At 33.9% G+C, this 14,489-nt stretch overlaps 1 protein-coding gene across 1 annotated transcript in view; it reads right to left on the bottom strand.

Annotated features, from left to right (window-relative positions):
* LOC117241929 (fibrillin-1-like) overlaps positions 1-14,489 on the bottom strand; it is a 235,120-nt gene that overhangs the window by 127,937 nt on the left and 92,694 nt on the right. The window contains exon 2 of the mRNA XM_033508215.1: positions 12,978-13,163. The gene's annotated coding sequence lies outside the window, so the exon portion shown is untranslated. The remainder of the gene's footprint in view (positions 1-12,977; positions 13,164-14,489) is intronic.

Below are 14,489 nucleotides of genomic sequence, written 5' to 3'. Positions count from 1 at the left end.
ACACCGTTCCTTCTCTATGATGCGGAAATAAAATTCCATTAAGGCATGTAGTCTGATTTATCAGGATTCGTTGCACCACAATAAAGAGAAAAAAAAGGAACGAGAAGAAAAGAAGCGGAAGAAATAAATCGGATTAAAGTCAACGAATCTCGTTATTTCATATTTGCATGGTTGGTATTTGACGCGTGATTCGCCGTTTGATACCTGCAATTCTCCTTGTTGAGTGTTAAATATCGTTACATGGTAAAATTTAAGAGGAGGATCAATGTCCTTCAGAATTCTATCGTACAAAACGTTCTATGTTCCAGAGGGAAGCTTCAAATAAGCGTCTCACCATAAATCCTTGTCGCATCCCTCTAATTCTTCTCTATCTTTCCGTCACTCGGAATCTTGCTGTCTAACTTTTCTCCTGTCATCATCGGCCTTTTAGATGTGATAGCGCTGACCAAACAGAATTTTCAGCTCTGGACCATCGCGAATGACTGTGGCTTCTTTCGAGCTACGGTTCTCCATGTTTTAATCGTTGGTAAACCGCGATACGAGTTGCACTGTATCCCATGACTACAAATATAGTCACAGTTCAGTATAAATGTATCAACCTGATCGGGCATAAATACCGATAACGCCATAACGTTTACATTTGCTCTAATTCATGATCATTTTACATTCACTGCAATCTACAAGCTATTTCTGAAAAGGAATATACTATATTGATGTCTTCTGGTTGATAATTGTTCAAAAAATTCGATTATTTTGTTTTTAACAGAAAAAAGTTCTGAGTTCTTGAAGAAAGAATTGTTTAGGTGTTTATAAAAGTCTTATTACGTTTTAGGAGAATAATCCTTAGATACATGTTCCTAAATAAGGAAATATTCATAAATTGCTTATTTGTCACGTAATGAACAGAAAGGACTTGTGGTTGCTAAATAATTTAGACATTCAAGAGCTACAATATATAGGTTTTTAATCAGATTCATAGTCTTGCTTCAAAATTACTGTCAAAATTCTGTAGAAATTATTTCAAATTGGGAAATAAAGGAAAGATTATCGCAAACAATGTAATGATTACTTGTAAATCAAATATTATCGAAAAGTTGTGAGATAATATTCGGGAAACATTATTTAAAATTATCAACTTTAGAAGAGCGTTCGGAATGATTTCGGAAAACCATCCCCGTGGATTCAATGAATAAACATATTTATAAAACATATTTATTATAAAACATATTTATAAAACATATTTAAATCTTATTACACTTAAAAAATTAAGTTTAAAAGATAGAAATCTGTTACAAGAATTATATGAAAAATTATCATTAACTAAATTATAATCAATAATTATCATTAACTAAATTTCAACAAAAAAGATATGTAAATTATTCGAGCGAATGAATTATTGTCGAAAATGTTTATATTCCTTCTAGCATAGATAATTAACTATGTACAAAAATTTTTTTGGAATTCCGATACGTTATCAATGGTACAGCTTACACAGCAATAAATTTTCCTATCGCAGTTTCGGTCGATTTTTGCTTTTTATTTCCAATGTAGATTAGTGTTTTTCCATCCACGTTCTACAAAGATTTTCCAACCCTCGCATACACGAAAAATCGTTGTTTGTCAATAAAGTAGAATGATCAAGATTTGTAGTAGGTTGTCGGTACGTTAACATCAGAATTGATTTGGAAATTTCGCTTTTACCGAATTGAGGTGAAACATGAATGAAATCGAGATTATCTTGTTGGATTTATCGGAAAGCAATTTGAAAAAATAGAAGAAAAAAGGTTCAGGTAGTTTCTATAAAACGTTTCTGTAAAAACGAACCTAATTTAGATTCATAGAAATTGAATAATTTGAAATATACTATTTCAATTGGAAATTCATCTTGATTTCACGTCATATTTAATATAAATTTATTCAAATCCTTATTTACAGTTACAAGAGATAATTTCCTTGAATCATTCGTATTTAACAGTCAATTTTAAATTCAAACAAGTTCGCGTTTATGTCAAAATAAAGAATTTCCAATTTTTCCGTGATACTCTAAACTCTACTCTAAACCGTATATATCATTGAATAAATATTCTCGCACGTTTGCTTTTTTGCCACATAAACTTAGTTTTTAATTTGTGCAATTTCAAATATATTTTTGGCAGCTATGATTCCGCAAAAAAATGTTTTAAAATACATTTCATTTATAAATATAAAGCGAATTTATAATGTGCAGATAAAATGAAAATGGATATATGCACATATTCGGATCAAATACGTTATATAAAAATAAAAACATATTTGTAAAACAAAAAATGTGACTATTCACTTCGAACAGATTCATTCGTTGATTTTATGGATTTCTCTTTTTTATCTTATCATCCTACTTTGAGATTATAAGTGTAAAATTCACGTATACTATATTTGCATTTACTGTACTAAAACTAGTTAAATAAAGATGATCAGTATTATCCGAATTAAATTGTAAGATTATTCTAATTTCTGGATTGTAATTCTAAATTATTATTCTAATTTATAAATCCTACGAAGCAGGAGAGGAGCAAGAAAGATCAAATTATAGAAGAAAGAGAGAAGCAGAAGAGAGGGGGAAAAGGACAAGGGAATCCAAATTTAATATACACTACAAAAATATAGCCAAAGAAAAATTACCAAAGTACTTGGAAGGGAGAATGAAGTGAAAGGACAGAAGAAAACTGGCAAGATTCAGATGTGGAAACGAGACCAAAGCAAGGGAATACCGTAAAGAAGAGGGAGAGAAAAGATGCAGACTATGTAGAAAGAAAGAAGAAGACCTGAGACATGTAATAGAAGAATGTGAAATAACGGGAGGACCAAAGGACATAGGAAAAACGCTGAATGAAGCTGGAGAAGGTTTAATAGAACTGAAAGTAATAGTAGAGAAGAGAAGGGCAAACGACAGGAAGGATGCACAGCAAGGCGGCTAAAGACCAAAGTTGCAATAGTTTTTAGTCATTAGTTGCTAATTTGTAGTTTCTAGTTTTAGTTTTTAGAGATAGAATAATTATGGGAGTGAAATAGAATAGAGTGAAAAAGAGGGGAGAGACATATAAGAAGAGAAATAGACATAAGAGATGTAAAACCGAAAGTTCGTCCAAAGCCGAAAGGCACGGACTAAGCAATAATAGATAAAAATATAAATTCTACAAATCCATCAATGATCTTGTATTAGTACATATATAGCTTCATTTAAGCTATCTAACTATCTGCCAATCAAAAAGCCCTCGTTGGATAATAAATCAGCTCTTAACATATCTTATGTATAGGTACACAGTAGGTACTTTATGCATGGCCAGTGTGATATGACAAGTTCTGACATAAACCACGTACGTATCAAGTATCAAGTCTATCCTTCAATCTGTCTAGATTCTAGATTCCTATAATTGGCCCTGACTCAAACCTTCTTATATAAGTATACATTACTGCACATGTCATCGTGCAAATGCAAGATGAAATACGATACTTCACCTTAACTTTATTTCTTAATATTTGTTTGAACATTTCATTATTTGATAGAAATTTTAATAGAAATTGGAAATAGCTCAATACTTCTAACAATTATTGAAAGCCACCAAGGAACATGTATTCGGATCCTTGATCTATATTTTTCCAAATCCAAGCTTTAACCATTAGAAATTCTTTTAGCTGCTCCACCAGCTATTTCTTCGCAAAATTTCTTCAATCTTCCTCAAAGACTAAAACCACAACTGTTTGCAGCGACGCGACGTATCCAAAGTAATCAAACTTTTTCATCCATCCGTGAAAACAATTTCTTCAATCTTTCCCTCCGTAACAGTTTTACAAGCGAAAGGGGAGAACAGGGTGAGTCCTTCGCTGAACCCAAAGATAAGGCGGATACATTCTGTTTTCGTACGAGTTTCGCTATCCCAGTGTCCCAGTGGAGATTTCGTCGTCGTCGGTCGTGTTGACAAACGAAAGAGGTACACCACTATGCGTGATATCTCGGTTTCTTTGATGGCCAACCGCCGTCCATGGATTTCGTGTGAGTATGTGTGTGCACGTCTGTGCTCCTCGATTCGATTCGAGTGGAGTGCCGTGACCTCTCGACCTTCTTTAAGGAGTGCTTCGATGAGTGGCCACTCCGTAGCGAAGAGTCGATCCGGAAGTATATCGAGTCGTGAGTCCTCTGCCAGTCATCCGACAAGAATGTCTTTTTAAAGATTTTAAAGTATCGTGAATGTAGATACGCGAGGATGAGAATGAGAAATTGTTTTCAGCGATCGATTGGTTAGTGATAGATTGTTAATAATAACTCGCGATAGTACTCGTATTTAAAATTGAAGGAGGTGTATTGAAATGATAATCCTAATAAATATATCGATATATTGTTTGTTTTAGCACTGATTCACAATTACTGTCTATTCCTATATGATATTTTCTGTCATTAGTCTACCATACATTTTACATTTTTATTCAGATTGGTATCAAACTTTATCAATACTGTCATGATAGTCGAGTATCATAACTGCGATAATTACATTTCAAAATGTTCTGTACAACGCACATAATACATTCATAAAAGGTGTCTCAAGATATGCGAGAAGAAGTACATATACGAGCAGATTGAGTTGGAAGTAAGTAATGGAATTTGAGATTGTTGTTATTAATAAAATTTTTAAATGTTTCGTATAACACACATATTATGTTCATAACAGGTATCTACAAGTATCCGAATACTTTTTTATGTACAAATATGTGTATAATCATTTCTTATTAATTCGATGTTCGTACTGTGTTGAGAAGTGGGTTTCCCTAGTAATGGCGAGTGTTGGTTCGAGAACACAGCGAATTATTCCCTCCAGTTGCACGAAGGTGCAACTGTCAGGGACAACTTAATGACTACGTTGTTGGTGCTGTGCATGGAAACACGCGGCATTCCTCTGAACTCCTATGTTAAATTCCGGCTCAACGGAACGCCGACGAAGACTCCCGCTGCGACACAACGCTTCCACTAGGTGCAATGATAACGGCATAATAGATCTTCCGCATTTAATCTACGATTTCATTCGATTTAACCGCGCGGAAAGCTCGCTTAACGCGCCTCCTCTTAATTAGCTCTTATTCCGCGACGTATCCGCGGCAACTTTATGAGGAAATCGAGTTCGCGATTGCACCGGTGTGATGATAAAGATGTATCGTCGCCGTTTTGACGAAGTTAGGGGGAATGGAAATGTCGAAATTACATTGCGAAGAACGTGGCTTGAATGGATGGAAGATTCTCTATAATTTGTAACAGGTTTTTATATTTAGTAACATATTGAAATATGGAAAACATTTATATTTTATTTGGGTAAACACGACGTGCACTGTCCGCATTTGTCTTTCTACAACATTACTTCCACTGAATCAAATCGTGAAATGTTTATATCCTTTATGGACCGCATTTTTAACATCATTTCTTAACGTATTGTATTTTTAGATAATAATAAAACTAAATTTAACACGTGCATCGCGAAACCAACTTCAGCTGACTTTCCATCCACGTCGACAATACTATTTTAAATTAAGATGAGCAATGAAATATACATATAACTTAATTTTATATTGTAACATGCTACAAAATAGCATGTGTATTTCGTTCATTATTTATGTGATGACCATTGATCGCGTTGAATATGATAATTAATTTTCATTAAATGAAACAATCAATTCAAAAATTACAAAACAAATACCCTCCGTCAAAATCAAGCTTTTGCTTTCGCCTTCTCCTCGTTTTATTATTGTGTTTTCGAGCAAATGGATTTCCAGATTCAGACACGCTAAATTAGTATATTTTATGGGCATAGGCTCGTACACATATTAATTAATTACCATAAGAAGCAGGACACGTTTGAAAGAGCACGAGACTAGACTGGAAAGGTACAAGTGGCCTCCTTCACTTATAATATTTGATACTTCAACACCAATTCTGTGGCGGTCGCGCTTTCATTAAATGTACGAGACTGAATGCGACACTTCGACTTTTATGCAGATGCGCAGCTCATGAATTTGGCTGGTTTATTATCCTCGCCGAAACAGAACCTTTATCATACGCGTTCGATGCTTTCTATTGATTCGCCTTCTCTTTGAATCGACGTGCTTAATAGTATCCGATTAATTGAAACATAGGAACATGTACCTTAATTAATTTATCAAAGTTTTGAAATGTATAAATATATTTTATAATATATAAAATTTCAAATTTCGAAATCTTCTCTTTTTTGAAAATTTGGAACATTCAAAATCATTTAAATCTTTATTTCTTTGTGTAACATCAACCCTTTTTGTATCGTATCACTATTTTGATGGCATAGATTAAATCTATCTCCACAGAATATTAATAATAATATTTTATTACTTATTACTACTCATATTTTTTCCTCAAATTTACTTTATCTTTATTATATTTCCATTTCAAGTATAAATTTTAATATCTTATTTCCTTACGTAGATGTTACCAATTATATTACGATAAAAGCGTCAAATATTATATTAGGATAAAATAACTACTACTATCATATCAATTATAACTTAGTTTAATTACTAATATATGTATTTCTTTGCACACAATAACGCACACATTGTTTTTCCACTTATCCCGCCCAAAAGTTGTCTCACACCTACGCTCCATAATAAATGACGAAACGTATATAAGAACACAAAGCTGCTGATCCTACGTGTGACCTAAAAACCTAGACTGACAAACTTGCTTCGTTTTTCACAACGATTGACGTATCATAAACCTATATTAAGTCATATTTCCATGCATGTATTACACAAAACATTCGATGAAGGCGGATGAATCGTTTGAAAACCAAAATCGTGTTCTCACGCGTGTAACATGCGGCGCGAAACACGCTGGAGCACTTAAAAGGATGTGAAAAGGCACACGTACGCCGGAACATGTTGTCGAAAGCATTAGAAGAGATACAAGCTGCGTGTTGCACATGTGGAAACGTGATATTGACCTAAAACAGTCCGTACCCCTTCCCAGAGTCCATAAGCAGAACCTAACCAATTCGTAGAATTTTAAATTTCTTTGAATTATACAGGGTGGTTGGTAACTAGTGGTACAAGGGGAAAGTGGGTGATTCTACGCGAAAAAAGAAGTCGAAAATATAGAATACAAATTTTCTTAAATTTTTTTTTAAATTTTCCATCGAGACAACGATCTACAGTGAGATCCCTTATAACGTACTGCACGCGTACCGAGCGAAAATTTAAAGTCGATTTTCTCGAAAACAAAGCCTCAAACGAAAAATTTTTATTCTATATTTTCTATTCTATATATTCTATATTTTCTATTATTCTATATTTTATTATCTTATCAGCTGTAAAACACGTGTTCGTTGTAGCAACACTGAAGACCAGAGTTTTCTTATACCAGAGTATAAGGACAACTTGATCAACATAATGCGTCAACAACTAGTAGATACTCGGCGGGTTCGCTAGCTACGCTCGTAAAGGGCGTATGGGGTAGTAAGATGTCGCGAGTTCGAGACCACTCTTGGGCAAGCCAAGGTGGAAAACCAAATATCATCTTAGAAGTATATACAACGGGCAAGTGGGACCCCCCCCCTTGCCTATCATGTTGTAGTGCTTTCTATGAGTGTTTGGGAAGTACCCCCGGAGAACGGTTTCACTCGTTGCTGAACTACACCTAGGCCCGCCCGTGGGGTTTTAGCCGATAAAAATCCGCCGGATTTCCCCACGTAAAAAAAGGGTTTTTTTTCTTTTTTTTTTTAATTTTTCCATCGAGACAACGATCTACAGTGAGATCCGTTATAACGTACCGCAGGCGTACCGAGCGAAAATTCAAAGTTGATTTTCTCGAAAACAAAGCCTCGAACGAAAAATTTTTATTCTATATTTTCGACTCCTTTTTTCGCGTAGAATCACTCCCTTTCCGCTTGTACCACCAGTTACCAACCACCCTGTATATTCTTCCCTTTAAGTCAATATTCAATTCATTATCTACAGTCCTTTAATTTTTTCGTTCAAATTACCGTAGCTTATTTTTATACTGCAATACGTTTCATATGTCGAAACAGTAAAATCATGTAATACGAAAAAGTATTTATTTCATGTGCTTGTTTATACATGTATATTATATTATATTGCTTGTTTCGCATAAAATCTAACGAGTAAAAATGCAGGGCTCACGGGAAGATAACATTATATGTACAGAGTGGCTACAAAAATCATTTGCATAACACATTGTGTTTATTATTATTATTAGAATTGGAAATTTCATATTATGAAAATAAAATATAGGATGTGATTAAAAAAACGGCTTCCTTGTAAAATAATTTCAATTTAGCGTATCAGATCGATATATTAGGCTGTCCGAAAAGTGTCTTTCTTTTGCAAACGTGTTTTTTACAACAGCGCACCTTCATACAAACGTAAAACTAAGTCTGTGAAATTTTTTTTTCTATTTATTTGTTAAAATAACAATCAATTCTCGCTTTGAGAACTTTCAGTAATTTTCCTGGTGTGGCGCAGTGACATGGCTGATTATTTATAATAAGTTAATACTTATTATAGATAAGTATAATTTATAAGTAAGTATTATAAATAAGTGAATATTACTTAATTTAGATAACTAATTGAATCTAGCGTTTAGGTCTAGCGGGCAGTGCCTCTTCAGCCTGCGAATCTGGTCCGTCGTATCAAGTAGTCCAGTGATTAGGGAGTTTCGGTGTTTGTTGACTCTTTTGCTATATCTGTCGCTATATTTTGCTATTTCCTCTTTGACTGTGGGTATCTTGAGGTCGCGATGTATTGTTTCGTTGGTAACATACCAAGGTGCGTCTATTAAGGATCTTAGCGTTTTCGATTGGAAGCGTTGAAGTATTTCAATGTTGGAGTTACTTGCTGTTCCCCATAGTTGGATTCCGTAGGTCCAGACAGGTTTTATTACGGTCTTGTAGAGGGTAATTTTATTCTGTATGTTTAGTTTGGAGCGTCGGCCCGTGAGCCAATAGAATGAGTCTGTGAAATGTCGCGGTATTTATCTCAGCAGAACAGAATGGATCGTACGTCATTCGACAAAATAATATAAAACAAAAAACGTTGTGCGTCTATTATTTTCTCATAAAACGAAAGAAGCTTTTCGGATAACCTAATATTTCGTCATTTGTAAAACTCTTTCTCTGGGCAGCGCAGACAATAATAATCGTAATCAGTGCACCAAAAGCTTCTCAAACCATATAGCATTAATGGTCTTATGAAAAGGCTATACGATATATTCTGACATACCGTAATATTCGCAGAATCCGTTCAAAGACGTCATCTTAATGATTAATTGATTCATTTAGCTCTGCCATCTAGGTTTTTCCTCGTTTAAGACAAATAACAAAGAAGTTTTATCAAGAATGGGGAAATTAAGTTGGCATTAACCTTTTTTGGGGATTTACCAGACGAAATTCTTTTAATTTCGGAAGAAGATCTTCCTTTAATCGTTGCGACCCTTTGAAAAGATGCCGTCGTGTTTGTGACAGCTTCTAATAAGATTTAATATTTCCTACCCGCTACTATGCTTGTACACGTTTTGCTAACGACCCGGTTTAACTGATGAGCGACGTTTCAATTAATTTCCCGTCCACTATTTTTGCGTTCTGAAAAGTTGACTGTTTCTAGCCGTGGCGTCAAACAAGAATTAAAGTCACGACCCGGTAAACCTATTACTTTATCAAAGAATCGGCCGATCAAATGCTTAATTAAGGCAACGATTAGAATCGCGTAACGATTAGAAAGAATTAGGAAAGAACTGTTTTAATATAAAAAAGTGGATTTTTTTATCGTTCACTTATAAAGCAAACAATTTAGGAAACTACAAACTTTCTGTTGAAAATTCTAATGAAAATTGTTTTAATCCTCTTCCATAAAAAATAATTACAAAAATTTTAATCAACCGCTACAACTATTGTAATTTAATAAAACAAAGCAATTTCTTTCAAATATTATAAAAATTAGTTCATTTCAACTGAATCACTAATAACCTATCATAGCGATTAACATGATGGTAAATAATCAATTAAAATAAAAGTGATAAGGTAACATAAAGAACGTAATACAATGTACAATAAGATAACATAGATATGTTTATGATAAAAAGAATACGTGATTTTTAATATAAGTTGGTGAAAGAGGAAAGGAACAAAATAAATATTTGTTCGTTACAAACCTCAGGGATCCCTATAGAACAATTAAAACGGTCCCTCGTGAGCAATGGAATTGCATAGGCTCTTTTTAAATCGTAGACACTTTATAACAATAAAATGATTTAAGAGCGATTAATTGTCATTATTTGCAACACTATTATTTCACTATAGGTACTAATGAATACAATTGTATTCATATATTCATATCTCTCGAAACTATAAATTAGGAAGAACTTCATCATCGTCACTCAAACCATACACCATAAAACAATATCAGCTTCCTCATTTTCTATATTACATACCTAAAACACCTCAGAAATCCTATAAAGATTACAAACAATCAGATCAGATCTACCCCAATATATTCCTCCCCCTACACCTTAATCCATGCAATTGCCTGTAATAGTGTTCTCTAAAGTTAAGAGAACATATGCAAAGGATAACAAACGACAAACAGACCATGTCTCATATATACAAAAATATCTATAAGCCAGGAATCCAATATTTTCGGGAGATAGAAAATGTACACGTGTCTTGGGCACACGGTATGTCCGCCCAGTCGGAAAGAAAGATGTCGCGTTGCCTCTCGAATATAACGCGCGAGACCGCGGCAATAAATCAAAGCGAAATCCCGTTGCTTTCGATCCCGACCGGCTTTCGAAGGAAAGGGGTGCTTTTCAGGACCACAGCCCCTGGGAGGTGTCGCGCTGCGAAAAATCCATTCGTCATCGTTGCCCACCCGCAACCTCATCGCCTTCTTTCTTTTCTTTGCCGGCGCCTTCGCGTCTTCAAAACCACCCACCTCTTTCCATCCACCGCTTCCGTCCTTTTTTTCTTTTTTATTGCTTCTTCTTTTTTCTCCGAGCACCATCCACAGTGCCGGACGAAATGATAGGACTCTTTACATATTTGTGCATTTTGTACATTTAAAAAAGCAAAATCCACATTTCGTGCATCCATCGTTGCATGCCACTGCTGGCATTTATGCGTAATCCATTACCTTGATGAATATTAATTTGTTGTGTGTGCACGCGCGCGTATCGTATTATAGTAAATGTTGATTTAACTTATTGCTTGATACAGTAACGAAAATTAATCACGATTTAAGAAATAGAAATTTCAATTACAAACATTTGCTATGACTAATAGAGATCGAAAAAAATATTCCACTTTATAAAAATGTATAATTCAGACAGTTGCAAGGGAAAAATATATTTCACGAAAAGACATGTCAAAATATGCAAAAGTATGGAACGTTTACATAAGCTACATTTAAGCTTTGTTCATATTTGGATAATATTAAATCAACGGCCCCTAAATCTGTTAAAAGAAAATGGAAAGTTCGATCCAATTTTGAAGAAGAGTTTCACATCTCGTTTAACTATTTTATTTAAAATCGCTAATTTAAAAGAAAGTACAAGTACCGAAGAAGGAATTGAAATAAAAAGGGGAATGTAACATAAAAATGAGACACTTAAACGAAAGTATGTCGTGGAAAGTGGATTTAAAAAATTTATCTTGTTCTGAAACGAGATCATCACGAGTCAAGTGGGCTATTTGCCGTATTATTACGTCGACATCTGGCGAGATACTTGCAAGATACTTTGGATCGAGATACATGTCGTGGTATTATATCAGTTACTTCACAAGTGTTGTAACGTCGAAACCTTCTTAGCTCACTCACATTATTATATTTACGACAGAGCGTTAAGAAAGACAGAATGTCCATTCAATTTCATGTATCGCATATCGAAAATATTTATCAAGTACAGTTTTCATATAGCACGCAAAAATATTTAAAAGATCCAAAGTATAATACTCGTTATAATATTTAACAGGTAAAACAATTCTCTACCTGCATTCTACTTTTTTAATTATATTTGTGAAAACATGAATTTGTATAAATATCCACGGTCTACTTGTCACGTAAGCGTAGGTATCGACACACAATACATCTCTCGAAACCCACTTGTCAGCAAGATTACGTTCTTCTGTTTAACGAAGATCTCCGTCCCTAGCAATGTGACGATAATTTCAGCGATCGATCGCGAACTTCTTTGTCACGAAATGAGAACGTCTCGATACACGTGGAAACGATGAATAGGCTTGTTGAGTGGCACGTCTATCTGGATAAATCGCGAGCAACACACTTATTCCGGATTTCATATGTTTACCCTCCGCCTACGCAAACACGTGGTGTCCACAAACACCCGGAGATTCATTCCACTCTCCGTTCGATATTACTTGTCTTCTACTCGATAACTTCTTCACGTTCCACGGTATTCAAAGAGAATCGTTCTCTTCACTCCAGCTATCGCAAATGCTTTCACAAAAATTTCTCTATACAAGATTATCTACTTGCATACTTGGATTGTTCAAATACTTGGTAAAAATTGTTTTTTAGAGTTTTATACTTTTCGTCTTGTTCTCTACTGTTTTATCAATGAAATGAATTGGAATTAATTATTTTGAAAAATCCAAAACATAATATGAAAAGGGATATTTAAGCGAATGAACCCTGTTTGGTATTTTTATCGTAGAGAATGTGTGGTTCTATAAAGACACAAAAATAGATTTGTAGGTTTGTGACAGTGTGTCTCAAAAATTAGTCACTACCAAAATAGATAGCAGAAAAATCTTGAAAATGCCAACTTTGAAGAAAAGAATGTGGTATCTGAGAAAGGAGTTTCTTGTGACACATTTAGGTTTGTTAGAACTCCAAGTGTAATACACTTAAGATTGTTAAGGGCTAAGACATAAAACGAAGTAGAAGTAACTTACCGTGAGGCACACATTTTGGGATAGGATGATTCCAACCGTCGGCGGTGCAAGTCAGTATTTTATGGCCCTTCAATCTACGGCCTGGTTCACACGAATACACGGTCTGTAAAGTGCCATCCTTAAGAACGCGCTCTCTCACTCTTCCCCACTGAGGTGCTTGCACCAGGGGACAATTTCCCAGAACTCCTGAAAGTCGAATTGCAGAGCTTTAATCGTGCAGGAGCGTGGGAAAATAAAAAGGTTCTATGCTTGAATAAATCTTTTAAAACTTTGTAACTAATAGATTTAATGCCTGTTGAGAAAACCTAGTAGAATTGGTCTCCTAAGTGCATCGAAATATATGAAAATGAATTATCGGAAAAGTAAAAAGATATAGGAGAAATTATACGTGAAATATTGTTTCTTCGTTTTATATACTTAGTAATAATAACAATGATTTCATTTCATTTGATTTAAAAACTTCTAACTAGCATCGGTGAAAGGTCGAATAATTTAATTCCATTTGACTTAATTTTAATTTCAATTTTGAGATATTCATATAGAATATAGAACATAGAGTGTATACATATGTATATAAATTAGAATTAAATATGTTCAGATTAAGTAATCCAACTCAAATTTGATGCAGGCTATCGATCTATAACCTAACGGTTCAGGACAAAAGAAGATATACATCTATGCAGAATATAAAAACTTTTCTATTGTACTTTACAATCACGAATAAAACTAAAATATTAATAAATCAATAGAAAAGATCAATAAATGTTGTATTAAACAGTTGTAACAAAAATATAAAATATGAAAGCTATATTTGAATTTCGAAATGTCATCCACTTTTATCAGAACAAGTCTGATATCGACAGAGTATTGAATTTATTGCACATCAAATTTCACCACGATTTCACTTCGTTGTATCGAATACAATATTGATTTTCTCAATTTTTATGCATTGTACATTTTTTCTTTCGTTAGAAAGGATTAAAAACCTAGAGAAATTCGAATTTTATTATACCCAACGAAATAATATTAATTTACAAATGTTATTAGTTGATAAATTATCGTACAAGAAAGCCCTTATATTACAAATTTACAAAATTTATTTACAAAATAAGATAATTAAGCTGTTTCGTTAACAATTCTTATTTTATTATACTGTATATATATACTGTAACAATTAAAGGACTAGAAATTGAAAATTATCTTCGATTTGATTTATTATACAAAGATGTGATTCCAGTGTGTGCCCAAATTGTGATTGGTCTTGCTGAATCATTATTTAAATGACAAAAACCAGTTTTTGCGGTACTTTATGGACTCGGAACATAGGATAGAGTACACTGAAAATTTAATTTCGAAGAGGTATTGGTCCAGCACCACAATTAACTCTGCGATTGGTTACTACCCAATTTCGCTTATAAGAGCAAAAAACTAGTACGTAGTTAATCAATATTTTTTCAACTCGGTAACAAAACTTTTATAATTTAATGTAGCTACGAAGTTCTCTTTCTACGC

The sequence above is a fragment of the Bombus vosnesenskii genome, unplaced genomic scaffold (genome assembly GCF_011952255.1).
Source record: "Bombus vosnesenskii isolate JDL3184/JDL3185 unplaced genomic scaffold, Bvos_JDL3184-5_v1.1 scf7180000016262, whole genome shotgun sequence".
NCBI classification, from domain to species: Eukaryota; Metazoa; Arthropoda; class Insecta; order Hymenoptera; family Apidae; genus Bombus; species Bombus vosnesenskii.
The sequence above is the reverse complement of the archived record's forward strand: the minus strand, read 5'-3'. Positions and strand labels throughout refer to the sequence as shown.